The sequence below is a fragment of the Apodemus sylvaticus genome, chromosome 11 (assembly GCF_947179515.1).
Source record: "Apodemus sylvaticus chromosome 11, mApoSyl1.1, whole genome shotgun sequence".
NCBI classification, from domain to species: domain Eukaryota; kingdom Metazoa; phylum Chordata; class Mammalia; order Rodentia; family Muridae; genus Apodemus; species Apodemus sylvaticus.
Genome location: NC_067482.1, coordinates 41,584,933 through 41,612,487, shown reverse-complemented (window position 1 = coordinate 41,612,487; position 27,555 = coordinate 41,584,933).

Below are 27,555 nucleotides of genomic sequence, written 5' to 3'. Positions count from 1 at the left end.
GAGATCTCTCAGGGGTACAGATTAATTGAGAATGCTGGTCCTCCTACACAATTGCCCTTCTCCTCAGTTTCTTTAAGCCTTCCTTAATTCTACATCAGGGGTCAGCTGCTTCGCCCATTGGTTGGGTGCAATTATCTACATCTGACTCTTTGAACTGTTTGTTGGATCTTCCAGAGTGCATTCATGCTAGGTCCATTTTTGTGTGTGTTACACAGCCTCAGTAATAGTTTCAGGCCTTTGGACCTCCCCTTGAGCTGGATCCCACTTTGGGCCTGTTGCTAGACCTTCTTTTTCTCAGGCTTCTCTCCATTCCCATCCCTATAATTCTTTCAGACAGGAACAATTATGGGTCAGACCTGTAATTGTAGGATGGCTCTCCTCTCCCTCATTTGATGCCCTGTCTTCCTGATGAAGGTAGGCTTTCTAATATCCCTCTTCCTACGGTCTGGCATTTCATCTAAGGTCCCTCTCTTTGAGTCCTGTGAATTTCTCACCTCCTAGGTCTCTGGTGCATTCTGGAGGGTTCCCCCCCCACCCCCAACCTCTATCTCCTGAACTTGCCTGTTTCCATTCTTTCTGCTTGCCCTCAGGGCTTCAGTTCTTTTTCCTCACCCAATATCAGATCATGTTCGTGTCTCCCCCCCATTCCCCACTCTCCATCTACCTTCCCTTTTAGATCTGTCCTCCCTCTCTACTTGTGATGGCTTTCTTCTCCCTCCCAATTGGGTTCTGTGGACTGTATCTTGGGTATTCGGTACTTTTTTTTTCTAACTTTCACTTATTATTGAGTATATACCATGCATATTCTTTGGGTCTGAGTTCCTCACTCAGGATGACATTTTCTAGTTCCATACATTTTCCTGCAAAACTCAGGTTGTCCTAGTTCTTAATAGCTGAGTAGTATTCCATTGTGTAAATGAACCACAGTTTTTGTTTCTATTCTTCTGTTGTAGGGCATGTGGATTGGTTCTATCTTCTGATTATCACAAATTAGGCCACTATGAACATAGTGAAACATGTATCCTTGTGGCATGGTGGGGTATCTTTTTGGTATATTCCCAATAGTGGTATAGCTGAGTCTTCAGGTAGCTCTATTTCCAATTTTCTGAGGAAACTCCAGTCATGTTTATTCTGAAGAGGTTTATATCCTCTGGAGTTAATAAAAGCAAATATGACTGTTCATTATTTCTAATGAAACTAAATCTTTTAAGAGTTATCTTTTATGTAAATTCAAGCTTTTGTGGGAATTCTGTAGCAAAACATATGCATGTACATAATACTATTTATTCATAGCACTTCTATTCACATGTTTTCTAATCTTACACCAAAAATTCTGCTCATATCTCTCTTCATATCAGGTAGAGATTTCATATTTTCAACAATTGTGATTCATAACATTTATAGAATAAGTTGCACAAATAGAGATTGTTGGGCATGGCTATTAAAATGCTTCCATTTGCTTCTTTTAAATTATAATCAGAAAAACATTTCAAAATGTTTTACTAAGAAATGGAAAAAACCTAAGAACCCTTCCTCTGAGGAATGTATAATGAGCACACATTACTTATACAACATTGAATACTAATCACTTATAAAGAAAATAAACTTTGTAGGTAAATAGATGAACATAGAAAAATACTATACGGACTGGATTAACACAGACCCCAAGAGAAAAACGTTGAGTATTTCTCATTTGTAGTTCTTAGCTCTAAACTTTCAGATGTTATTATGTAATGTTGAGTAATCAAAATAGGAAAGTAGAAAGGTACCTTGGGACAGGAGGTGCATGTTCTTCAGAGGGTTTATCAAGATACAAGAGATAAGGAATTGAAATGGGAGAAAATGAGGAGGGTAACTGAGTAGGAAGCAGGGAGGTCAAAACAAGAAGAGGAGAGATAAAGAAGAGGGGAAATCATTGTATTATTTATTTATCCCATCTATATCTAACACATATAAGTGCATATATATATATATATATACATACACACACACACACACATATATATATATACATATTTTACATATGCACACACATACACAGACATAGACACACACACACACACACACACACACACACATAACTACCTAATAAAAACCTCAGTATCAAGCATGCTCAGAAAACCTCTATTGTGTTATTGATCACAGGAGTCTAAGAGACTCCCAAAACAATACAAAAAGTTATTGTTGCCCGTGGTTTCCTCGCAAAAGTTGAATGTAAGTTCTTTTAGCTAAAGCATCATGAACTCAGACACAGATCTCTGAAGATCTCAGTGGAATAGACCTGAGGTCTAACTTATTCATTTTACTCTGAAAGTAGAAAAAAATAAAAAATTTATTTATCCAGCATTATATATTGCAAATATTTCAATGTTTAAAAACTCTATTTCTTAACATTTCCTCTATAAAATAAACTGTAATAAGAACAGTGGTATAAAGAACAAGACAATTGAGTATAAATATATGGGATGTTATAGTTCTCTTAGCTAAGTATTTCTTTAGGCTATGGTACTAAACCCCATTTAATTTTTTAAAATTTATTCTCCTCTCATATATTTCATCCTGACCACAGTTTTCTCTCACTCCACTCTTCTAGCCCATCATCTTTCCCGAATCCATTCCTCCTCTATTTCCGTTCTGGGAGAAAAGAACAGGTCTCCCAGAGATATCAATTTGACAGAACATAATATGATAGTAACATAATAGGCACAAGCTCTATTATTGCAGACAGTGCTATGCAAGCTGGCAAGAGAGGGAAACAGTTAAAAGTCCATTCCAAGGTTCCAGGTTCCTTGATGCTATTAGTCTTCCTTTGGAGTCCCTATACTTTTTCTGTCCCCCAACCCTTCTGGAAGAATTCCTGTGCTCTATCTAATATTTGGCTGTGGGTCTCTGCATCTCTCTCCATTGATTGCTGCATATAGCCTCTCACAGGACAGATATGTTACCACCCTGTTTGCAGTCATAACAGAGTATTATTAATAATGTCCGGGATTGGTTCTTACCCATGGGATGGGTCCCAATTTAGGTCAGTCATTGGTTGGCCATTTCCTCAGTCTGTGCTCCATCTTTGTCCCTGCACATCTTGTAGGCAAGACACATTTTTGGTTGGAGGCTTTGTGAGTAGGTTGCTGTTCTTATCTCTGCACTAGGAGTTCTCCTGGTTATAGGAGGTAGCCCCTTTAGATCTATATCCCCCACTACCAGGAGTCACTGTCAGAGTCACCCACATGGATTTTTTTGGACCTCCCCCGTCCCAGGACTCTGGCACATCCTAAAGATGCCCCCTCCCACTGCAGATTACTATTCTCCTCTCTCCTCTGCTTTCCCTACACCAGATCATACTTCCCCATTCATTTTCCACTCAGTTCCCTCCATCCATCCATCTCCACTATCTATTTTATTTCCCTTTCTGAGAAAGATTCATCCATCCACCATAGGATCTCCTTGTTATTTGGCTTCTTTATCTCCATGTATTGTAATAAGGGTATCCTCTACTTTATGGCTAATATCCACTCACATGGTGAGTATATACCATGCATTACTTTTAGAGTATGGGTTACCTCACTCAGAGTGCTATTTTCTTGTTTCATTCATTTGCCTGCAAAATTCATGATGTCCTTGTTTTTAATAAGTTGAGTAGTGTTCCATTGTATAAATGAACACTTTCTTTATTCTTCAATTGAGGGGCATCTGGGTTGTTTCCAGTTTCTGACTATTATAAATAAAGCTACTATGAACATAGTTGAGCACATGTTCCTGTGGGATGGCGGGGTACATAAAACACAACTCTTGCACCTAAGACTCAGAACTCATTGTAAGAAAGGGGATAGAAAGAGTGTGAGAGCTGAATGGCAGGAAATCAACTGTGAGTTAAGTTTCACTCATGGTAACTCAGCAGTATGACTACCGAAACTAGAACCTGAACAAGGACAGCTATTGTGGAAGGGGTAATTTCCTGTAGCTCCACTCCTAGACAAAGGGCTATAGGTAACTAAGAGAAATAGTCTTTATCCAGAGACATTGATTATCCATGTCATGGAGTCAGCCCTGAAATGATATATATACAAAGAACACCAAATATTTATATATACATATATGCATATATAAAACAAAATAGGCCAGGAATTTAGAGAGTGGGAAACTGGAGACATGAGAGGTGTTGTAGGAAGGAAAGGGACTGGGCAGATAGGTAAGTGACCTAATTATATTTTTATAAAAAAATGTTATAAATGTAATATCAGAAAAAGAGAAAACAAGAAAAGGACACATATAATAATTGAAAAAATAATTGCTATTTTCCCCGAATTATAATGAAGACCAAACCATAGAATTAGTAAGCAGCTCAGAGATCATAGAACAAAACAAATGCTATCCAAGGCAAACCAAACCACCTGCATTCACTCATATCCTATTGTAATCACACAAGTCAAAGATCAAGAGGAATTCTTAAAAATAGAATCCATTACAGTGGGAAAAGACCTTACCACCAGAGGGTCAGAGAAAAGAATTTCACCCAACTTTTGAGAAATGTATGTGTGTTGAAGATGGCTCCAGCTGCAGAACATGGTCTTATCTGGCATCAATGAGAGAAAAGGCTGTGAAGGCTGGATTCCCCAGCATAGGGGAATGCTAGGGTGGTGAAGCAGGAGTGGATAGGTGATTGGGGGAGCACCCTCAAAGCAGCGTGGGGGGTGAATGTGATAGGGGGTTTACAAAGGAGAGGTGAAACCAGGAAGAGGGATAACATTTGAAATGTAAATAAATATAATAACCAATAAAAAAAAAGGATGTCCAGCTGGGCTTAGTGCCACACACCTGCATTATGCCCTCACATGAGAGGTGATGATTCTAAGTCCTAAGAACACACTGGGGCTCCATAGCAAAACTCTGTGAAAGAAATGAGGGAAGAAGGGAAAGAGGAGAGGGAGGGAGATTCAGGAGAGGCAGGAATTCCAGTTACAATGCTCACCCACAGATTAAACTCCACAGGTGATAAGAGTTGAAGTAACTTCCACACCTTTAGCTAAAAATACAAAAAAAGGGGTTGCTTTTAAAGGATGCCTGAGATAACACAGTTCTTCTCAAATTGAGAACATCAAAATCACCTAGGTAACAAAGATTTCTGTGCCCCAACTTTAAAGTTCTCAAGTTTTATCTTATTAGATTTGGGGGAAAGCCAGAGAATCTAAATTTACAGCACATCTCCATGAGATGCAACTTCCAGTAGCTAAGGTGAGGGCTGGGACAGAAGGGAGCACATTTTGAAAATCTAGGCCTAGTAGAATGAGCACAGAGTAGCCTATGTTAAAACTATGACTACAACATGCTACTATGAGCTCTTGTGTGATAATAAATGAGAACAGCTCCTGTAGAGAGCCTTATTGAGGTGCCATGCCACCTGGCAGGAACTTGATATCTACAATTGTGAAGTTTCTCTCCCAGCCTTTGAGCAGGAACTCCTGTGTTAGCCATAATCCCCTCCACCAAGGGTGGAGTGCCCAGACCAAGGTGAAGCCTATTGTTCTTCAAGTACCTGCAATTTCCTGAGAAACACTAGGCACCTGTGGAGCAACTGAACTGGTTCTGCTGGGAAGCTTCCAGCCTTTGGGGAAGGGTTTTTCCCTGTATTTGAACAGCAATGTTGTCTTGGTCTTCATCTCTTTTTGCCACCTTTCAGGTAACCTGTTTCATGTAACGGCTTGCAGTTACAAGCCCCTACTTAGTGCAGAGAGTCCTGGTAAGGAGGAAGGGAGACAACAGGATAATACTGGGCACAAATTCTCAAGATAATAAAATAAGCCTATATATTATGAGCTTGAAATGTATTTAATAAAAATTCACTAATATGCTATATTTTGGAAAAATATTTTTGAAAGAGCAAAATATACAATTATAATAACAAATCTTTCCAGTCAGATTTGGGTATTTTATTTTATTTTATTGTTGTTTATTTGTTTGTTTTAATTTTTGCAATTTTTAAAATAAAATTCAACTACATCAAAAAAGAAAAGAAAATGGAATGAAATATATGAAATCAAAGAATTATTTACGCTGTAGAATTAGCCTCAAGACAGAAGGAGAAATGGAGAAGTTTTCAATTAAACATAAATAAAGGAACGTGTTAACTAGAAATGTTAAAAGCGGTTATTTGGAGAGAATGGAGATGAATCACAGAAAGACAGGGACAGCATATGCTCCTCCACCAAAGTTAGGGAACATTGCAGGGTACAGGGTGGGAGACTGTAAGAGTCATAGGATAAGGGGTTTTACTGTTACATTGTATCTCTAAGTAACATCAGAAACTATTCCTGTAACTTCTCTGTAATATAAAAGCATAGGTATGAGCTGAACATGAAAGCAATCAAAGAAATGTCAAAATAGATAGAGAAACACTCATGAAGCCTCAGCTCTACCCCAACAAAGAAAGCTGGGAACAGCAAAGATGCCCTTCCTCAGGGAAGTGAATACCTATTGGCTCCTGCAGTCAAATGGTAACTCCTGAAAAACCTATATACACATAAAATTGAATGGATTCAGAAGGTTATATATAGAAATATATATGTATATATAAAAGCATACAAATACAATAACAGTTGATTTAAAAAAGTGGCCATGCATTTGAAGAAGAGTTGGAAGGGTTATAAGAGAGAATTTGAAGGGAGAAAAGCAGAGTAAAATATTGTCATCAAAACATAATCTCAAAGATAACGAAAAGAATTAAAAAATTAAAAGAAGAAACAAGTAGACATAAAACTAAAAGTTTTTTCTCATTCTCAATAAATAAAAAAGGTTGTATGAATTTTATTATTAAATATCTATTTCAAGATAATGATATATTAATGACAATGTACCAAAATATATTTTCTAATAAATATATGTTCAGCTATTCAATTGAATAATGCAAAAGGTAATTGTGATGACTATTCCCAATACTTACCTTTACTATATCTGGAATGAACTACAATCCAGAAATGGAGGGCACACCTGTTATTCAGAACTTGAGGCTGAAGACACAGGCTTTTGAGCTGAATCTTGAGACAGTGGACATGAAAAGCTTAGGCTCAGGCAAGGTAGCATAGGCATTTGTTTCCAGGAGACAGAGGCAAGGACATCTTTGAGTTTAGGCCATCCCAGAACAGAGCAATTTCCTAGTAAAGAAAATTCTAGGTCTAGGCATCGTGATACGCACCTTTAATCTGGGCCATACGTTCTGCTGACAATGAAAAAAAATGAATACTTATGTCTTCTTTGACTGCTTGTTCTTACTTGTCAGAACATCTTTTGGAACCTACTTCTTTAGAATTCCAGCATATACAGAAGACTAGCTGAAACACCTAGCTTGGTGGGACTGAGCAACACCACTTCCCATTGTTGTATTATTTGGACTGTTGACTGTAAATCATTCCAACAATTTCCTTAGCATATAGAGACATTTAATAAGTTTTGTGGCTTTAGAGAACGCTGGCTAATAAAGCAACATTAAAATATTTTCAATTTTTCTTACAGAAAAGGATTGTACCCTATTATTTTCAATAACATCATTAATGATATGTTCACATGAACTAAGTTTATCATAATTTGCATATTTCTCCCTTTATTTTTATAAAAAGCAGGACTTAAGTTAATTACCTAAGTTTTATATTTAAGAAACAGAACATTATTAGCAAAAAATAGAAGTAAACTAATGTTTCAAATAACATGTTTGATTTTCACTTACTATTTATTAACTATAATGTCAAAACAATATCTATGCTTTAAAAAATATTCAATTGTCCTATTACAATCATAGATCTTTCTCCAAGAATCTTTTACCCTAATGACATAAAATACAGGCAAACATATTTTATATGTGAATTTTTGCACATTATGTATTCTATAACACCATGAGCTCAAGGCTGTTATTTTAATTACAACAGTCAACAAAACCTCCCCCATACCCTTAAGATGTCAAAATCTATTTCTATGCTTTAATTTTCTCCACTGATTGTTTTCCTACTTCTGTGACAAATCATTTTTTTCAGATGCCTGAGGCTGCAATATTCACTCAATTTCCCCTTCACATAAAAAGCAAGGCATTATATGTGCACATAAATTTAACAATATTAATGTATCCATAGTAAAAAAAAAAAGCTGTATTTGTATAAGCAGACTTTCATTATATTGACAGGAATGCATTCCTCATTAGTCTATTCCTTTGATGATCTAGTCAATTATTATGTCCTGTTTTTCTTTATTCCTTTATCCACTAATCTCATTCAACATATACTTGATGAGATTTTTCAAAACACTGGTGCACTAGCACATTTATGAAAAGGTCTCTGTGTTTTGTGCTGAAAGTAAAGTAGTTACAAAGATAGTCAGTAAAGAGTTAAGAGAGATGTATAAGGAAGAAGGCTAGATGACTAGAATGTTGCATAACCAGTAGGGACTGGTATGTGTTGGAGACCAACAGGGAGGCAGAGTGATAATCCTTAAGTCTCCAGGTTCATCTGAGAAGTGGTAAACACAAACTATTAAATTTGTGATCAGACAGTTGCAATCTGGACTACAGCTGTTTAAGATTATTCTTCTGTATTCAGAATTTCCTTATACAAGAATAAGAGTGGGAAACGACTGAGACAGAATTAATTATATTAAGAACAACTAAGCTTAGGAACACAGAAAGGCACAGTCCACAAAAGCAGCAGTCTCTCAACAAGGTAGTAATTCAGTTTTCAGTCTTTTTGTTGCTATTGTTTGATAGACAAAAGATTATGGATCTGAAAAATTAGCATTTCATGTAATATTTCATGTAACAAATAATAGCATCATCTGAAAGTTAGCTTTTATTATGTTAAACATTTGAGATTAAAGAGTAAATTTAGAGCCTCTTAAGCTGAAAAGTTTTCCTGTGGCTGTCTGTTACAAGCAGAAACACATACTTGAGAAGCATTCAGGGCTACCTTCAGATCAGAAGACTACAAACTAGGAGGCTCCCATGACCACCCTTTTCTTCCACAGTTACTAGAAAAACTGGTAGAAAATACTAGAAACCTAGTCATCTACATTTTTTAAAAAAAATCAAGATACAAAAAGTAAAAGAAACAACAACAGATATACATTGGGTGGAATTTATAAATGTCTAATATGTTTAATATAGAAAAATTCATGTCCTTACAGACTTGGTACTGTCTCATTATTGGGGTGGTCATATATAAATAGCGTGGTGCCCAGAAAGAAACCCACTCAAATGTCAACATCCAAAACTGTATTAAGACACCATCATATAGCCATGATTGATTAACTGAATCATGGTCCATAGCCATGATGAACTCAATCTTCAGCCCTCTTCTCTTCTTAGTGCTCAGGGTAATATGTTCTGGTTCAACATTCACGTTTTGTAATAACATGGTTGGCCTTTTATTAAGGCAATTCTCCACTCAGGACTGTCAACAATGGCTAGTACTGGCTTAAGTCATTTTAATTGCCTGAACTTTGAATAATAAACACACAGTTCACTTGCGAAATATCAAGGGTTTTGAAGCTGCCTGCCAAAAAATTTTCATTTTTTTACTAATAGAAATTCTTCAATGCATGACAAGATTTTTTTTTACTATAATAAAAGGTGGCACACCTTGCTTTAAAATATAAAATGCAAAGTATAATGTATTTACTGTATGTATTAGTTACTTTTATAATGCTGTAATAAACCAGCATGGACAATGCAATTTATAAAATAATGAGTTTAATTGGATTATAGTTCCTGAGGTTTAGGGTTTATGTTGTAGAGCTCAAATGTGTGGATAGACAGCTGAGTGTTCACCTTTTGATCCATAACCAAGACAAAGAGAGAAGATTAAACACTAGAATGGTAAGAGGGTTTCTTTTATTTTTTAATTTTTTTATTAGATACTTTATTTACATTTCAAATGTTATCCCCTTTACTGGTTTCCCCTCCAAAAAATCCCTACTCCATTCCACCTCCCCCTGCTCAACAACTCACCTACTCCCGCAACCCTGTCCTGACATTCCCCTACACTGGCGCATCAAGCTTTCACAGGACCAATGGCCTCGCCTCTCACTGATGTCTTAAAAGGCCATTCTCTGCAATATATGCGACTGGAGCCATGGGTCCCTCCATATGTACTCTTTGGTTGGTGATTAAGTCCCTGGGAATTCTGGGGGGTACTGGTTGGTTCATAATTTTGTTCCTCCTATGGGACTGCAAAACCCTTCAGGTCCGTGGGTCCTTTCTCTTGCTTCTCCATTGGGGACCCTGGGATCAGTTCAATGGTTGCCTGAGAACATCCTCCTCCGTATTTGTCAGGCACTGGCAGAGCCTCTCAGGAGACAGCCATGTCAGGCTCCTGTCAGCAAGCACTTGTTGGCATCCACAATAGTGTCTGGCTTTGGTAAATGGGTGAGATGGATACCTAGGTGGGGCAGTCTCTGGATGGCCTTTCCTTCAGTCTCTGCTCCAAGTCTTTCCTTCTTGTCTCTATAAGAAGGTTTCAAAGCCTCAAAGTCCACCTTCAGTGATATAACTCTCCAGCAAAACTACATATCCAAGTCATTCTCAACAAGTAAGAACCAAATATTCAAACATAAAAAAGCATGAAGACCATTGACATTCAAACCACCAAGCAGTGTACTTAGGAAATGTGTGTATATTAACTTATTTATATCTTATAAACAGCCCGTGAGACATTACAGAAGAGGATATTGAGTTATATTATAGACTACCTTGTTCAAGGTAAATATCAAAAAGATATAGAAAAAGCCTGAGCCACTCAGCAAAAGACCTTATATCTGTGTTACTGCTAGCAACATGAATCTTTACCTAAAGAGCTATCTGAAATTTACCTGGAGGTAGAAAATCATCATTAAAGGAATGGTAAATAGTAAAATGAGTGTCAAACATATTTAATGTATAAGATTATGTACCTCTGATCATACAAAGAATGGCTAAACCTTGAGAGTCTACGAAATGCCAAATGAATAATAATTGATTTAATTTGTACTCCTAATAATGTCTTAAAATTTTTTGTTACTCTTCCAATCTACTTGCCCTTATACAACCATAACCCACTGTATTCAATTAGAGCAAATGTTCTCAACCTGAGGGCTGTGACTACCTTCGGGTTGCATATCAAATATCCTACAAAGCATATAGCTATATTATGATTCATAATAGCAAAAATTCAGTTATGAAGTAACAATGAAATAGTTTTATGATTAGAAAATGACTAAAATAGGAGATATTGTATTCTATTAAAGTGTTGAAGCATTAGGAAGGTTAAAAACAACTGTAGAGCTCCCCATATGAACATAAATGTAGAACAAACTGCTTGGGTTAGATCATCTTACCAGAAATCATACCATTGAATAAATGTTATTTTCTCTCTATTAGTAGCTATTTATACCCAAAAGATCTTAGATGTTTGTGGAACTTCATGAGTCTCTCTCCCATCAATGGCAAATTTTTAACTATCTTGTTCTTGTGCAGGTAGTTACTGCTGTCCTTCAGTCCCATTGTCCTGAGTTCGTGAATGAAATGACTCTGCATGTATACAGAAAAATCTCACAGCAGTCATTCTTAAACTTTGGCTTTAGTTTCACAAGAGGAGAGAATAATAGCTAACATTTATCTGTCCTCTTTTTTAAAAAAATCATAATATTTTCTACTTAACACAAAAAAATTCCATAATACACCAGTTTCTAATAAGCTTACTCTGTAGATCATATTTTCTTGGTGTCTTTGAACTCTTTGGCTCCTGTTATCCTTCCTCCCCATCCTCCTTGGGTTCCCTGAGCTCTCTCTAATGTTTATCTTTGTATCTCTACATCTTCAGCTAACAGTTGCTGAATGAAGCCTCTTTCATGATGGTTGGGCTAGGTACTTATCTGTACTTATTTATTCTTCTCTCTGGCTTGGCCTGAAATTGAGTATGGGCTCTCTGCTGGAGTTGAGTGCAGGGACATAGTCAGATCTGTCTTTCATATACACTCCTCTCACTTTAATTTTACTTAATGATACTAGTTGATAGTAAATTTAAAAATATATACAAATAATTTGAATAGTCTGTATACTAACATGTGATCTTCCTTTCCTGGAAGTCCTTATGTTCCAGGCAAGCTAGATTACTTAATTATATTTGAATATTATTTAATACTTTTCAAATATTCCTAAAATGCTTGTATTTCTCTAGTTGATAACAACATCACTTTAAGCCAGGTTTCTCATGGTATATTTAATGAGAAGTCAAGTCAGGGTTCAGCTGCTTCTATCTTAGCACCATTAATTTTCCTCATTTTTTTTTTTTTTGCTTATACGTATATGTATATATTTTCTCTTTAAGAATTTAATAATTTTTTGATTTTTTCATTCCTTTCTCCCAAGTTATCCCATATCTGTCCCATCTCTCCCATTGTATTGGTTCTTTTTTTCTTTTGATGTGATGAAACACTTTGATCAAGGCATGTTACAGTTGAGATTTTTGGCTTACAATTCCCGAGTGTTAGAGTCTATAACAATGGAGCTAGCATGCAACAAGTTGCGTGTTTGGTGAGAGCAGTGATAACCTGGTAGCTCACATCTTGAACCACAATCATGAGACAGAAGAGAGCTAGAAGAAAACTATTTCTTAACATTTCTACTTTTACCCATTGATATATTTCCTCTGGCAAGTCCATGCACACCTCCTAAACTTTTCTAAATAGCACAATTAGCTTGGGACCAAGTATTCAAATGCCTGAGATTATGGGTTTTGTTTCCCATTTAAACTACTACTTTAGACCTCCCAACTTTGTCTTTTATTTGTTTTTAAACACATCAATTGTCTGGTCACTGAAGAAGAGTCAACTTAGAAGAAAACTGACACTCCTTTTCACAGTAGCTATCAATAATCAGGATCAACTTAGCTAATGGTGCGGTTGCATGCCCAACTGCTATAACCATGTGGAGATTTTATCTTGTTGGGGTTGCACAGATCATGCTGTCACAACTGCTGTAAATTCATACATGCACAGTTATCCAGTAGTGTCTAAAAAGTACAATGTTATATAGTAATCTTTTAACTCTGACATTTTTTTTGTTTATTGCCATGATCCCTGTGCTTTGGGGGAAAGGGTACAATATAAATGTTCCATTTAGGTCTTAGGATGCCAGAGTCTCTTAGTCTCTGCACTTTGGTCAGTTGTGGGTCTATGTATTGATCAACATCTCCAGTTTAGTAAGAGTTGAGGAGAATAACAAGTACAAATCTAGGTATTACTGTCTAAATCTTATTCATTTATAGTAGACTCTTTTGGACTTCCATGTTGCAAATAACCAACAACTCTCATTTGGTTCTCATCCAGTAGCATGCTATTTAGTTGCTATCAACTGAGTAATCCACAGTAGTAGAAATTATATAACCAAGAATTGACACCAAGGAGCAGACAAAAAGGCCTGTTACTATTGATGTGCTCAAAATCTGATAAGTGAATCAGGGTAGTCACTTATAGCATTAAAAAGTATTAGATGAGGAATGTTTAGAAAAATGAATGGGCAATAACAAGCAACTATTTTCCCTGGTTTGAACATTATTACATCTCCAATAAAATGAGAATAGAAATGTAGCTAAAAACATTTAAGGAGACATTAAGGGTTATTTGGTTTACCTGAATAAAATTTCCGGTAAATAGAATCACAGTATGTTCTTATGAGAATATATTTGCTGTGCTTGGAAGTTGAGCTTGTATTTATTATATATTCTATGAACTGGAATAGATAATTAACCTCAGAGATTCCAACAGGTTTCTACATAAAAATACATAATTATATCCCTGAAAGTTGTTTGTCTTTACCTAGAACCAAGCCATGATTCCCACCTCATTGCCTTTCTCACCAGAATCTGTCTAGTGACTTTACTGGCTGCTCAATGGAAGTTATTGATTCAAATTCAGTGGTTTAACCCAAGCTGTATTTAAGCAAGGATTTGACCAAGAATATCATTTTATTCTTCAAGGGAAGGCTTTCTATCTGAGCCAAAAAGGTCATGTATCTCTGATGTCTCTAAATCATTTAGCAAGTAATAAAAGAAAGAATTAAATACTTTACCTATCTTGGGATTGTGTTCTTAAATTAAATTTAGGAAAGCACCTGATTTCATGAATAGAAACTTCCTTTTGAAAGGAAGGGAATAAAATGACCTTTACAATAATGGATTGCATTCATTACTTGCTTTGTAGTCAATGAAGAATGTTGGTAGAGTTTTCAAGTCATGTCATTCAACAGTATGGCTTCTTATTTGTAAGGCTAAAGTTAGTTCTTAGAGTTATAACTCAGCAACCTACTGTGCCAGACAACTCCGCAGTAAGAACTCATAATCTGCATGTAACGATTTTTCTGAACTCAGAAACCTTTATTCCCTGTTATTTTCCAGTTCAATTTCATTAAATTCAAAATTGATTTTTAATACCCTCTTTGAATGTGCTAAAGATTTCCAAGCAGTTTGAAAACACAAGATAAAATCTTGTGAAACTAAATGTTACTGAATTGAAACTATCTTTTTCATTATTTTTTGAATGTATAAACTCTAACTTTGTAAGTCATAAGGAAAGATTCTGGAAGCATTTAGTCTACAATCATTGTATTTCTATGCACATAATGTAATGTGACATCTATAATTGAAACAAAATGAAAACTTAGACATTTCAGTATTACTTTTGTCTTGATGGCAATGTGAGGGATAACCAAAAGTACATTGTTGAAATAATAAAATGATGACCCAAATAGAACATTACTACCTGTTGGAACATGGTCAAAGATTGGAGAATGTGAGGAGAATTTTGAATGGTTGTGAGAAAACTCTTAAGTCTAAACAAGAGTCTTCTGATCTCACTTCTTCAACCATACAGAATTCTTCCTGGTTTATGTTTTTTGCCCCATCCCACTTGTAATGTGTAGGAGTGACTTTACCTCAGATTGTTCATTCCATCTGAGTATGACACGATGGGAAAGCATGTTTGTTGCACCTGCTTGTCTGCTATGTGTGCTTTGCCCTTGTAATTGCACACTTAACTCCTATGACTCCTCTTAAACTTCAGGGTATATATTGTTTGCTGCTCTGAATAAAATGTGTTATTACCTGAGACTTTTGTCCACCTCCTTTATCAGCTCTACTCTCTCAGATCATACAATCTCTAGAATAGCGGACACTTACCAGACATGAACAAAGGTTTCATAAAGTACAAACACACAAAAGTGTAAACCATATATAAGGTGGGGTGTAGTGCAGCAGTTTCCCCAGGGACAAAACCAAACTAGCATTCCATCTTGGAATGAAGGGGTTCAGAACTAGAATATATTCTAGTGTTTATTCTTTGAGACTCAGGAAGTAAACACCTCAGAGACTACAAGAAGTCCGTGAAACTGACCAGAAGCACTAGGCCTCTCCTCCCCAAAGCTTTTATAATCAATATGATCTGCCAAGAGACACTCTCAGATAATCCGAGCTGCCTAGGAGAGGCTTAGCGCAGCTAAACTGTCTCAAAGACAGACCATCTAAGCTGCTTGAACGAGAGAGACAACCAGGAGTTATAAGGAAGAGTCTCACACCCGCTGAGCTTCTCGGAAGGGTCACTTTCCGACTTGCACACTGATATTTAGTATTCTGTCCTTCATATGCTGTTATCCAATCTTGGTTGGCTTTCTTTGGGATGTCTTTCTTTGAATAATTTCTGCCTCTGTAATAAGACTGCTCTCCATTCTCCTATATGTAAACTCAATAAAGTTCACTGGTTCCACAATTTGTATTTGAAACTCTCTTTATGCCTGCCTTTTGGTTCCATATCATGGATAAATTGACAGAAATTTGATCATGTTTCACAGGAATAGTCTCACACAACTTGGAGGTAATAAGTTTTGCTCAATAATAGATTTATTGAGCAAACAAGAGACCCTGGCTTCAATCCCTATTACAGAGTTTACAGCTGAAAAACCTTGGTGACTGAGGAGAATTTTGCATGGTATATTTTTCAAAAGATTTCAACTCTTCTATGACTTTTACATGAATTAAAAATTAATGGTATGTATCTATCATTCTAAATGTTAGAATGTAAGGGGAGGCAGTGGCACTAAGAGATTAGCATTCCATACTTCATATGTTATATGTTTTAGTTTTTCTGTATTTTTTACTTATAAAGCACAAAGATGATTTAAAGATGTAAGTACCAGGAACAGGAAATAGTGGTTGCACTTATGGTTATTTCCGTTGCATCTTCTTTTCTCTTTGTTCTGTAGCACAGTTTTTGGAAATGCACATCTAACATTCCCAAACAGCAGCAATCATCCAGATCTTTAACTCTACCTCACATTATACTTTCATATTTGATCTATCACCCATTTGAAAGTTTGCCATCTACATCTTCCTGTGCAAAGAATGTCTCCTCTTTAATTTTGGTGACTGAATCATGCCTAAGGGTCAACCTTCATGATCTCCTATTCAGACTTTGACATATGCTTCTAATTCAGTTCCAAAAACTTTAGAGCATCACTTTCCATATAAATCATCCAAATTTGTCTTATATCTACAAATCACATGTCAGTCTTGAGCATTGTTCAGCATGAGCTCTGTCCATGGATCATCCTTAAAAATACCAACTCCAAGAACCTTGTAGTGTCTTATAATAACCCACTGCCCTGTATGTGTATGTAAAATATCTACACATAAATGAAACAATAAGTGAATGAGTGAGCTATTTGGTATATGTAGAGAAATATATTCTTCTAGTCTGATTCTTGGCTGAGCAAGCTATTTAGTGCCAAAATATAAAGATTCTGCTTTAATCCAAAAGAGCTTTTTCATGTAAAAGGAAATAATTTGACAGTCTTCTGCAATTTGTAGACATAAATTATCCATTCCCTGGCATATGATTTAGTGACATAAGTATCAAATTTGATGATATTTCTGCCAATGTTTAACCTATAGAGAGTTTGTACTGGGATTGCTATTTTCAGATGGGCCAGCTTTTTTGAGCTCATTAAAAAGAGTTAATGAGGATTCTCTCCAAAGTAATTTACTATCACAAATTAAGGATGGTAAAGGGAGATCTCTAGCATGACTCTAGGGGTAGTTTGCTTGCATATTTAAAGAAAGGTCAGCATTATTAATTAACTTAATTTACTTATCAAAATGAATCTTCATTCACACCAAATAATTTGAATAATCATTAAGGGAACGAAAAGCTATCCAATATTTTCAAAAACAGTTTAAATGGGGTTTCTGAAAAAGGAAATGAAACATGATATTCTTTAAAATATAGCTTATTTTATTTGTGTGTATGTGTAATATGTAAATTTTGTACGTATGTGTGTGTGAGAGAGAAATAGGGAAGGGGAGAGAGAGAGAGAGAGAGAGAGAGAGAGAGAGAGAGAGAGAGAGAGAGAGAGAGAGAGAGAGAACACTCATGCATTTTCAAGCAGAGGGCAAAGAAAGACGCCCAATGTCCTCCTCCACTGCTCTCTTCCTTTTCCTGTGTGACAGAGTCTCTCACTGAAACAGGAGCTGGGCTGGCATCTGGTACTTTTCAGTCATCTTAATATATGTGCTCCCTACAACAACAGGATTACAGACATGCCCATAATTTGCTCTATTCTTTTCCTCAACATGGATACTATTTTAACTAAAGTCTTCACACTTGCAAATGATCCACTGCCTGCCTCACCCTAACCACCAATGAATGATACATTAACGCATATACTCATGGATGCTAGGGAGATATTTTTCCTCTAAATATACAACATACCTTATAACTCTTTGTGAAGTTTTACTAGAAAGACACTAATTACTCATAGGATTTAAAACTTTACTCAAGCTGTTACAGAGAAAGCCAGAGCTTCACATTATCTGTTATCTGACTATCATTATCAGGCAATGGGAACCAATTAACCCCGCCCCTTGCCTAAAATTTCTTCAGAAAGTACTTTTTTTTATTGGTTGGAAATATTTGAAAAAGTTTAATATGGAATAGTTGCAGTCTGTCATTAATTTTCAGGCAACTTTCAGCTGGTATATTTGGTTAAGGTTATCTTATCTCATTTGCTATCATAACTACCCATTCTGTCTTCCATGCTTTTTAACTAGTCAATTGAGCACTTCCTGTCCTTGTCAGTTAGTGCTATGCTGTGGGTGACTCTTTTGAAATCTATCCTCTGTTTTGATGAAGTTGCTTTTTGTTTTGATCACTCATGCACTGTCTTTTATTTGAAATAAATATTAGACATACAGTCCATTGGGTCTGTAAAGTTGATAGGAATTGTGGTTTGCTACTTCCTGACATTTTTCTCTAAAGTATTGAACGTGGCTATGCGAAATTGCTTGCTCTACACTGTTATCTTTCTTCACTTGTCTGATTCTGTCATCATTTGATTCTGTTTGCTCCTGTATATATGGAATTATTATGCTATTTTGACTAATTAAAAAGTGTGAACTCATTAATTGAATCATATTTACTTGAATGTTGTTTGCCGATTTAATTTCAAATGGTTACCACTGGACAAAAACTTCTATTGTTTTTCTGAGACTTCTAAGAATAATATGAATAATATGAAAGAATAATAGGAAACTAGCTTTTATGTGTGTTTTCAGCCACAAGATCATAAGAATTGTGGCTTCAAATCTCTCTATATAAAGGTTTGTCACTGGTCATTCTACAGAAACATCTTTGGTATTGTTTTACCTTGTCAGGGTCCTCAATCATTTGGTCACGTCTCACTTATTTCCCTCTGAACAGAGAAATGGCTTTATCATGCAAGGCCAGCATGTGATTGCCTAGGCTTTGAAGAAAGGTTTTTGATTCAGTCTTCTCCAGACTCAAACCTCAACCTTTGAGTGCTCTTTATCAAATATATAGTCATTTGAAATCTATGAGATACACAAGTGCCCTCCAGGTTAATGTGTTTTCATTTTACTTCGAGAAATGCACTAAAATGCTCTAGAAACAGGAAGAGAGTTTTAAAATTAGGGCTCACTATCTTATGACAATCATTAGATTCGAAGTTAAATGTTATATTTTGGATTAAAAAAGTAATGGCCAAGCTGATTCTGTTTCTTGTTCTTTAAAACATTAGCAGACCTTGTTTCTTAATTTATATTTTTTAGATATTTTCCATTGAATAATTGACTTCATTTAATATCATATCAATTATTGTAGCACACTCTATACATGCTAAATTTAATTAATGGGAGTATCATATTTTGATTTTTGAAAGTTCTATATTGACTAAAGACTATTAATTATTCATAAACTTCAATTTTAGACTATAAGTATATTAAGCATCACTCATATGAGAGTGAGTAAAATAGGACTTATGACTGTTTTATGAAAAACATTCTCTGGTACTGTTCATCAGTCCTACAATTTCATTGACTAAGGATTAACATCTTCATAATGAAGTTCCTAGGTCAACACTTTTCTTTTTTTTTACATTTCTTTTTTTTAATTTATTGATATATTTATTTACATTATGTACAATATATTTAGGCCACCTTGTAAAACAGATTTAGACTTAAAAGTCCAGCTTGGTTGAATGATTTTCATTTAACCATGCAGTCAGTATGAGAGTTTTAAAGTGGTGACCTTAGATTTGTCTCAGTGTACATAACATAAATTTTGCATTATTTTTAATATAACTTTTTTGATATTTTGTTTTATAAAATTGCCATGGAGTTTGGCTCCCCAGACAATGGGCACGATATCTAATTTTGATCACTTCTGTGTCTTTTGTAGGAAATATTTTATACCACACCTACAGAACTTCTCTATACTAAAAGATGTCTTTTGGTTTCTGTTTTTGTTAATTTAAAAACAAGTGACAGAGATACTGAGAGTCGGCTTTCTGTTAAGCCAAATGCCAATGTTTTTTAAATGTTTATGATATTAAATGGGATATTCTGCTTCAACTGTTTAAATCAATGCATCTGTTGCAGGTTTTAAGTCAAGATGTTAATGAAAGATTTATAAACTAGCTCAATGGCATATGATACTTGAATGCATAGATTTTACTGGAAAGATAAATATCAAAGTGTGTGAAAATTAATTTTAATAGTATTTTATCTAGCATCAAATAACTCATTTAAAATTTATGTGCAAAGAATAGAAATTTACAGCTGATGTAGATTCACAAACAACATTTTACAGATACAAATGACTGACCGACCCAATTATTTCTCTAATGATTCTAAATTTAATTTACATTAATGTTATGGCTTTCTTAAAGTATTGCTGCCTGAAATCCATATTAAATCTATCATACATTGGATTTATAAGCAATGGTTTATTAGTCGTTATACTATGCATCTTCATCTTTCAAGTTCAATTTTTCACTCCCTTAATATTTGTTGAGCATAACAATCAATTCAAGTGAATGTCCTCTAATTGTCTTAAATATGATATTGAAAGACAGCAAATGGGAGGAAAAGGTACTGCCCACAGAGCTTGCAATCTTAGCTAAAGTCATGATCCACAGAGCAATAGAAGCACTTCTCCAGAAGGAGATGTTAGAGTGTACAGACTGATTACATTCAAGAGTGTGACTCTCAAGCAACCAGCCCTTGATTCTAATTTTTGGCTCATTATCATAACTCAAAAAGCCAAGAGCATGAGATAAATATTCTGAAAGCTATTTAGTAGGGCAATTACCCAATAGCTATCTCGAGATAATCTTTTTTTTTAATTTTTTTATTCAATATAATTTATTTACATTTCAAGTGATTTCCCCTTTTCTAGCCCCCCCCCTCTCCGAAAGTCCCGTAAGCCCCCTTCTCTTCCCCTGTCCTCCCTCCCACCCCTTCCCAGTTCCCCGTTCTGGTTTTGCCGAATACTGTTTCACTGAGTCTTTCCAGAACCAGGGACCACTCCTCCTTTCTTCTTGTATCTCATTTGATGTGTGGATTATGTTTTGGGTATTCCAGTTTTCTAGGTTAATAACCACTTATTAGTGAGTGCATACCATGATTCACCTTTTGAGTCTGGGTTACCTCACTTAGTATGATGTTCTCTAGCTCCATCCATTTGCCTAAGAATTTCATAAATTCATTGTTTCTAACGGCTGAATAGTACTCCATTGTGTAGATATACCACATTTTTTGCATCCACTCTTCTGTTGAGGGATACCTGGGTTCTTTCCAGCATCTGGCAATTATAAATAGGGCTGCTATGAACATAGTAGAGCATGTATCCTTATTACATGGTGGGGAATCCTCTGGGTATATGCCCAGGAGTGGTATAGCAGGATCTTCTGGAAGTGAGGTGCCCAGTTTTCGGAGGAAATGCCAGACTGATTTCCACAGTGGATGTACCAATTTGCAACCCCACCAGCAGTGGAGGAGTGTTCCTCTTTCTCCACACCCTCTCCAACACCTGCTGTCTCCTGAATTTTTAATCTTAGCCATTCTGACTGGTTTAAGAATCCTTATGAATAGAGTTTAAAACCTTGGTAAACTAAAAAGCAGCATTGTGCAATTATTCTGTACTCATGACTTGAATTTCTTTCCATCTTTATACTTTTGTCTTTACCTTCCTTTATGCAAAGGGTGAAACTAGACTTCCACACATCCAAAGTATACACTATTCACTGGTGTATAACCCAGCTGCCTCTTGATCTATAACTGGGTACAGTTTTAGATGACTTTGCATCATGGTGACACTGTTGTGAGGTATTGTGAAGTAAAAGCTAATCAGGCTGGTTGGTGATGGGCTCCTCTTCCTTACACTATGAACTCAGCTAGGCATTGAGCAGGTCACTTTGTCTGACTTTGTCTTGATTCCCCATCATCAAAATCACTTCATGGGGTATATAAGATTTTTGGAAAGTAATGCATGTTTGTTATGTATCTATACTATTTAGTGAGTATTCCTGATTTTCTCTGTTTTAAGAGTATGATGTGATTGATTATCATGGTTATTCATGTTTCCATGCGACCATGTAGCTTGTTAAAGAACATGTGTCGAAACGTTCGCATCTGAACAGGTAATTGTTCAATCTATGAAACACTACTTTTGCCTCAAAAATAACAACTGATAACAACTAACAACTGTTCCTCTTATGGCGTTGCAAACCCCTTCAGCTGCTTGGGTCCTCTCTCTAGCTCCTCCAGGAGACCCTGTGCTCAGTTCAATGGCTAGCTGGGAGTGTCCCCCTCTGTGTTTGTCATGCACTAGCAGAGCCTCCCAGGTGACAACTATATCCAGCTCCAGTCAACAATATGAGCCACCCAGTACTCCCAGAGCTCCCAGGGACAAAACCATCAACCAAAGAATACACATGGAGTTACCCATGGCTCCAAACACGTAGACAGCAGAGGATGGCCTTGTTAGACATCAAAGGGAGGAGAGGCTGTTGATCCTAGAAAAGCTCGATGCTGCAATGTAGAGGAATACCAGGACAGGGAAACAGGAGAGGGTTGATTGGGGAACAGGGGAAGGGGAGATGGCTTATAGGATTTTCAGCATGGGGGGACCAGGAAAGGGGACATTTGAAATGTAAATAAAGAATATATCTAATAAAAATGTAAAAAAAATAACAACTGACCAAATTTAACATGCTCTCTGTTTTGTGATCTGCTGTTTTTAAGCTGTTGAGACACTCAGAATCCAACAATGAAAAATGGATCATAGGTGAAGACTGCAAAATTAAATTCCTTGATTTTCTTTTCATAGCACCATGCATTATTTACTATTATAACTGAGCAAATACAATATCTAGAACAGTGTGATTTTGTTTTAGAAATCTCTAATACCTCAGCTGTTAAGAGCACTTGATCTTCTTGATTACTTGGTCTTCTTGGTCCACTTGGTCAGAGGACCAAGGTGGGTTTAGTTCTCCAAAACAAAATCAGGGAACACAAAACAACCTATAACTTCAGCCCCAGGTTATCTGACACCCACTTCTTGTCTTACCTATACATGTATGCATATACAGACACACACAGAGACACAGAGACACACAGACACACAGACACACACAGATACACACACACACACACACACACAGAGAGAGAGAGAGAGAGAGAGAGAGAGAGAGAGAGAGAGAGAGAGAGAGAGAGCCCCAGGTTATCTGACACCTACTTCTTGTCTTACCTATACATGTATGCATATACAAACATACACACACACACACACACACAGAGCGAGAGAGAGAGAGAGAGAGAGCCCCAGGTTATCTGACACCCACTTCTTGTCTTGTCTTACCTATACATGTATGCATATACAGACACACAGAGAGACACACAGACACACAGACACACAGACACACACAGATACAGAGAGAGAGAGAGAAAGAGACTTAAAAGCAAATAGATAGATAGATAGATAGATAGATAGATAGATAGATAGATAGATAAATAGATAGATAAGCCTGAAATCTATTCCTTAGCCTTAGGGACCTGTTTGTAGGGGTTAAGCTATGATAATTAGCTGTTAAAATGATGAGACTGTATTTTTAACTGTGCAACAGCTTTTGAAATTGCTTTCTGCAATATCGTGAAAAGTAGTCAGTATCACTAACAACAGCAGAGCTTTAAGAGAAGGGAGAAAAAAAGAAGGCAATATACCTTAAAAGCTGATTGGTACACTAGTTATGGTATTACAGCATGTGTATAATATTTTTATTATCACACACATGCATATATATATTGTATGTATGTATGCACATATGTATGTATGTATGTATGTATGTATGTATGTATGTATGTATGTATTATAAAACATATGTAACTTACTTGCCAGATACAATTGTTGTCTTGGAGGCTTACTACTGAATAAGATTACCCTTTCTAGTTCAAAACAGCTGTTCTGCTTCAAACTCCTCTCTAAGCTGACTGATTCAATTCCGGCTTCTCTTGGCTTCTTGCTGAGCTACTTTGCATAACCTCAAACTAACTCTGGCAATTTCTTCTAAACTTCTGGCTCTTTCTTATTCTTTGACTAAAACTGCCTATGCTTACCTGTACTACATAAACTTCACAAACTGAATAGAACTCAAAACCAAATTCAACTGAACACAACTTCATTGTATGAAGTACACCAACTGAACAAACTCAACTGAACTCCACTGCATTGCATGAATTCAGAAGCAATCCCTGAACTTCCCTCCATACCTCACTTTATCTGCACTGCTCTTAATTCACCTCTTTCCTGTGTGTTCTCATGAGAGTTGGGCTTATCCTTTCTCTGCCTCATTCTGTCAAAACTTCCACTGATTCAATACTTTGTCTGCCCCTCAAGTACATGTCAGATTCAACTATGGCAATATTCCTGCTGGAAGTATTAAAGGTATGTCATTCCAGCCAGATCACAGAGACCTAGAAGGTCTTTGTATGTGATTCTTTACCAGAGTATCCATGCTACTTTTTAAAAATTCCTCTAATTCCCCAATCCTTTAAATGTGATCATAGAGAATAACGAAGAAGTGTGGAAAACAAGACATCAGCAAGATCCAAGAAAAACAAAGAAATGGAAAAAAACGTTTCCAGAAATCTCAGGCATCTAACTGAAAAGCAAAATCCACTTCAAGTTTGGAAAATCTTTCCAATTTCTATACAGCTATATTTTTATTCCATGTTCATTTCTGTCAGTTTCTCTACTTTTTTTTGGAAGGAGTGAATGTTGTTGGAAAGGACCCAGGGGATTGTGACCTGCTTTGACTGTGGATTTGGAGTGTTTTCTAGAATGTCCAGAGCCTTTAGAAGATTCATCCCTTTGGGAATCTCCTCCGGTAGCAGAGCTGGGCATACTTCTAACAAACTGAAAGGGACAAAAGTGTTTTGATATGACTATCAACATTGAAGTACTGAAGAGTGGGCCTTAAGCTTCACTTTTGTAGTTTGAAACTATACATTAAATAGCTACACATGGAGAGTCCTATACAGTTACAACCAATTGAGACTAGAAGTCAGTGAGAGGGAAAAAATTTTTGACTACACTTAATGTTCCATTGAATGGTACAGAATTAAGAGGACAGTGCATGGGAATGGCCTTCTACCCTTGTGTAGATGGTATCTCTTCATCCCCCAAATGCATTGTTCATGAAATAATTCACTGCTTAGAACCTGAAGAATCGATGCCTACTAAAGCCTTAACTGGCTGGCTAAAACTGGTTTAAATGAATCTGCTCTCAATCTTCTGGTTTTGACTTCTCAGCATCCTCAAGCTGTCTGAATGGCTTCTTAAAACAAATTACAATTACATTTGTATGAGCTGAATCACGAATTTTGCATTCTGTGAGAGACTGGGCCTCACTCTGTTGCCAGCCTGCATTCAAATTCCCCTCATTTCTCAGCCTCCTACATTGCTGAAGCACAAGGGTACACAGACAAGCTCCGTTTTAAATCATAGTTTTACGTGACAGAATGCAAATCTTCACCATTATTTTCTATCATGTCAGAAAGTTTCAAATTATTGTTAAAAAAGTTATTATTCATTCTCAGAAGATGAAATGTAGAGAAAATAATGAGTGAAGATTAGCCTACATCAAAGTCCGAATGGGAAGTTTCAATACTAGCAGTGACATAAAGATATCTAGAGTCTGTTGTCTGGGGTTCAAAAAATATTTTTTTTAAAGACTCCTTATGGCAGACATTTTTGATATTTTTTTTTCTGAAAGGCATTAATTTGCTGTCTGAAAAGTAGGGAAGGGACATTTTTCTGCATAGATACCATTTTCACAGTTACTAATGTAACAAAATTATGTGCTTCTCTGACAACATTTTATTTAGAGACAGTTTGATGGCATCCTGTTAGCTCACCATTTGTGGGGTTGGTGGAACCATTGCAGTTGTTTTTGTTTTCCTATGCAGTCTTTTTCCTATCATCTCTCGCTGTCCCTGAATCCAGGCATAAAAAGTTAGGCATGCTAATGACCCCTGAGAACTGGGGCAGTGGAGGTTCTTCAGTGACCTAAGTGAATGTTGGTAAATGTGAGACTTCTTCATGGTGTGAAGCATGATCGATTGCACCTGCCACATATACAGGTTCCTCTGGTTAATAGTGAGAATATTATTAGTGGTCCCAGGAATGTTTTCCCTTTGGGAGGCTTGATGCATTTTTATAAACCATGATATTAAGAAAAACTATTTATAATAGGATTGTCCCCTTCATTTTTCTCTTTCTTACACTCCTCTATTTAAAATAGACTGCTTAAAGTACAGTGGTATAAATTCGGGTTTAAAACTCTGCAGGAAATAAAATATATGACAACATTTCAGAAATATAATTTGTAAGCTTGGTAAATTCTTAGCTCCTCAGAGTTCTTGAATGGCCTATATCTCTCTGATTATATTTCTCACCAGTGGTCTCTCCTCTCCTCTCCTCTCCTCTCCTCTCCTCTCCTCTCCTCTCCTCTCCTCTCCTCTCCTCTCCTCTCCTCTCCTCTCCTTTCCTCTCCACTCCTTCTCCCCTCCCTCTCCCCTCTCCTCCCCTCCCCTCCCCTCCCCTCCTCTCCTCTCCTCTCTTTTCCTCTCCTCTCTTTTCCTCTCCTCTCTTTTCCTCTCCTCTCCTCTCCACTCCTCTCCTCTCTCCTTTTTTCCCTTCTACTCTCCCTCATCTCTCAGATATCTAGCAGAAATTAAAATTAATAGCAAAACAATCAGGTCTTATCATGGTACTTGAGGAAAATCATATCCTTGAAGACTGGAAAAGGGATTCAGGCATCGCATCTTTATGTGTTAAACTATGATCATCAGAACTGGAAAATTTAGACATATGTAATTTTATGATTCTTTTACTTATAAGCTATACAATTCATATTAAAAAGTAAGACTATTTCCTCTCCTATGTCTCCTTTTTTATTTGGAAAATAAGAATTGTGTTTAGTGAAAGGTTTTCAAGACTTTGTAAAGATCCAGCAGAGTCACAGTTTCACTTATGGAACATTGGAGATGTAATGACACACTCTGGAAGTCAGCAATGGGCGAGGCATTTTGTCTGGTAACCTGGTCTGGTTTATTTTCAGCTTAGTTTCCACATAATGTAATTTCAAATATTTCAGTTCTGCTCTGCTCATACGTCTGAAAAATGAATTTCATTATCTTCAACTCTGTGTGAGGAGTGAAGCTACTTTCAGATCATGGTTCAGAGGTTAATATTCCAACAGAACATGGTAACTCAAATCTCACATCGAGATTTGTTTTTGACACAATGCCAAAACTGTGTGCCAGCCAATGGTGACAGTCATTTCTATTTAATTTTCTAGTTTCAGTCAAAGACTCTTAACTTTGCAGAGTCAGAAGCCAAGGCAATTATTTATGAGCAGTGACAGTTGATAGCCATTTTAATACCTGAGAGAGAGTTGCAGGCTCTTTGGATCCTTCAATAATTAGTGCAGAGTTATTTATAAGTTTATTAATCTAAACATATGTGGAACAAAGAGTACTTGGAGGTGTAGGCAGTAAAATGTCAATGACATCTAAGAATAGCTTGCTGACGGGTAGTGCATCCCAATGTATTATTTTCCATACTGAGAGACTTAAAATTCAAAGCGAGATCTTGTTGTAAAATTGACATAAGTGGATCCTGCCCTAGCTGAAATAAGAT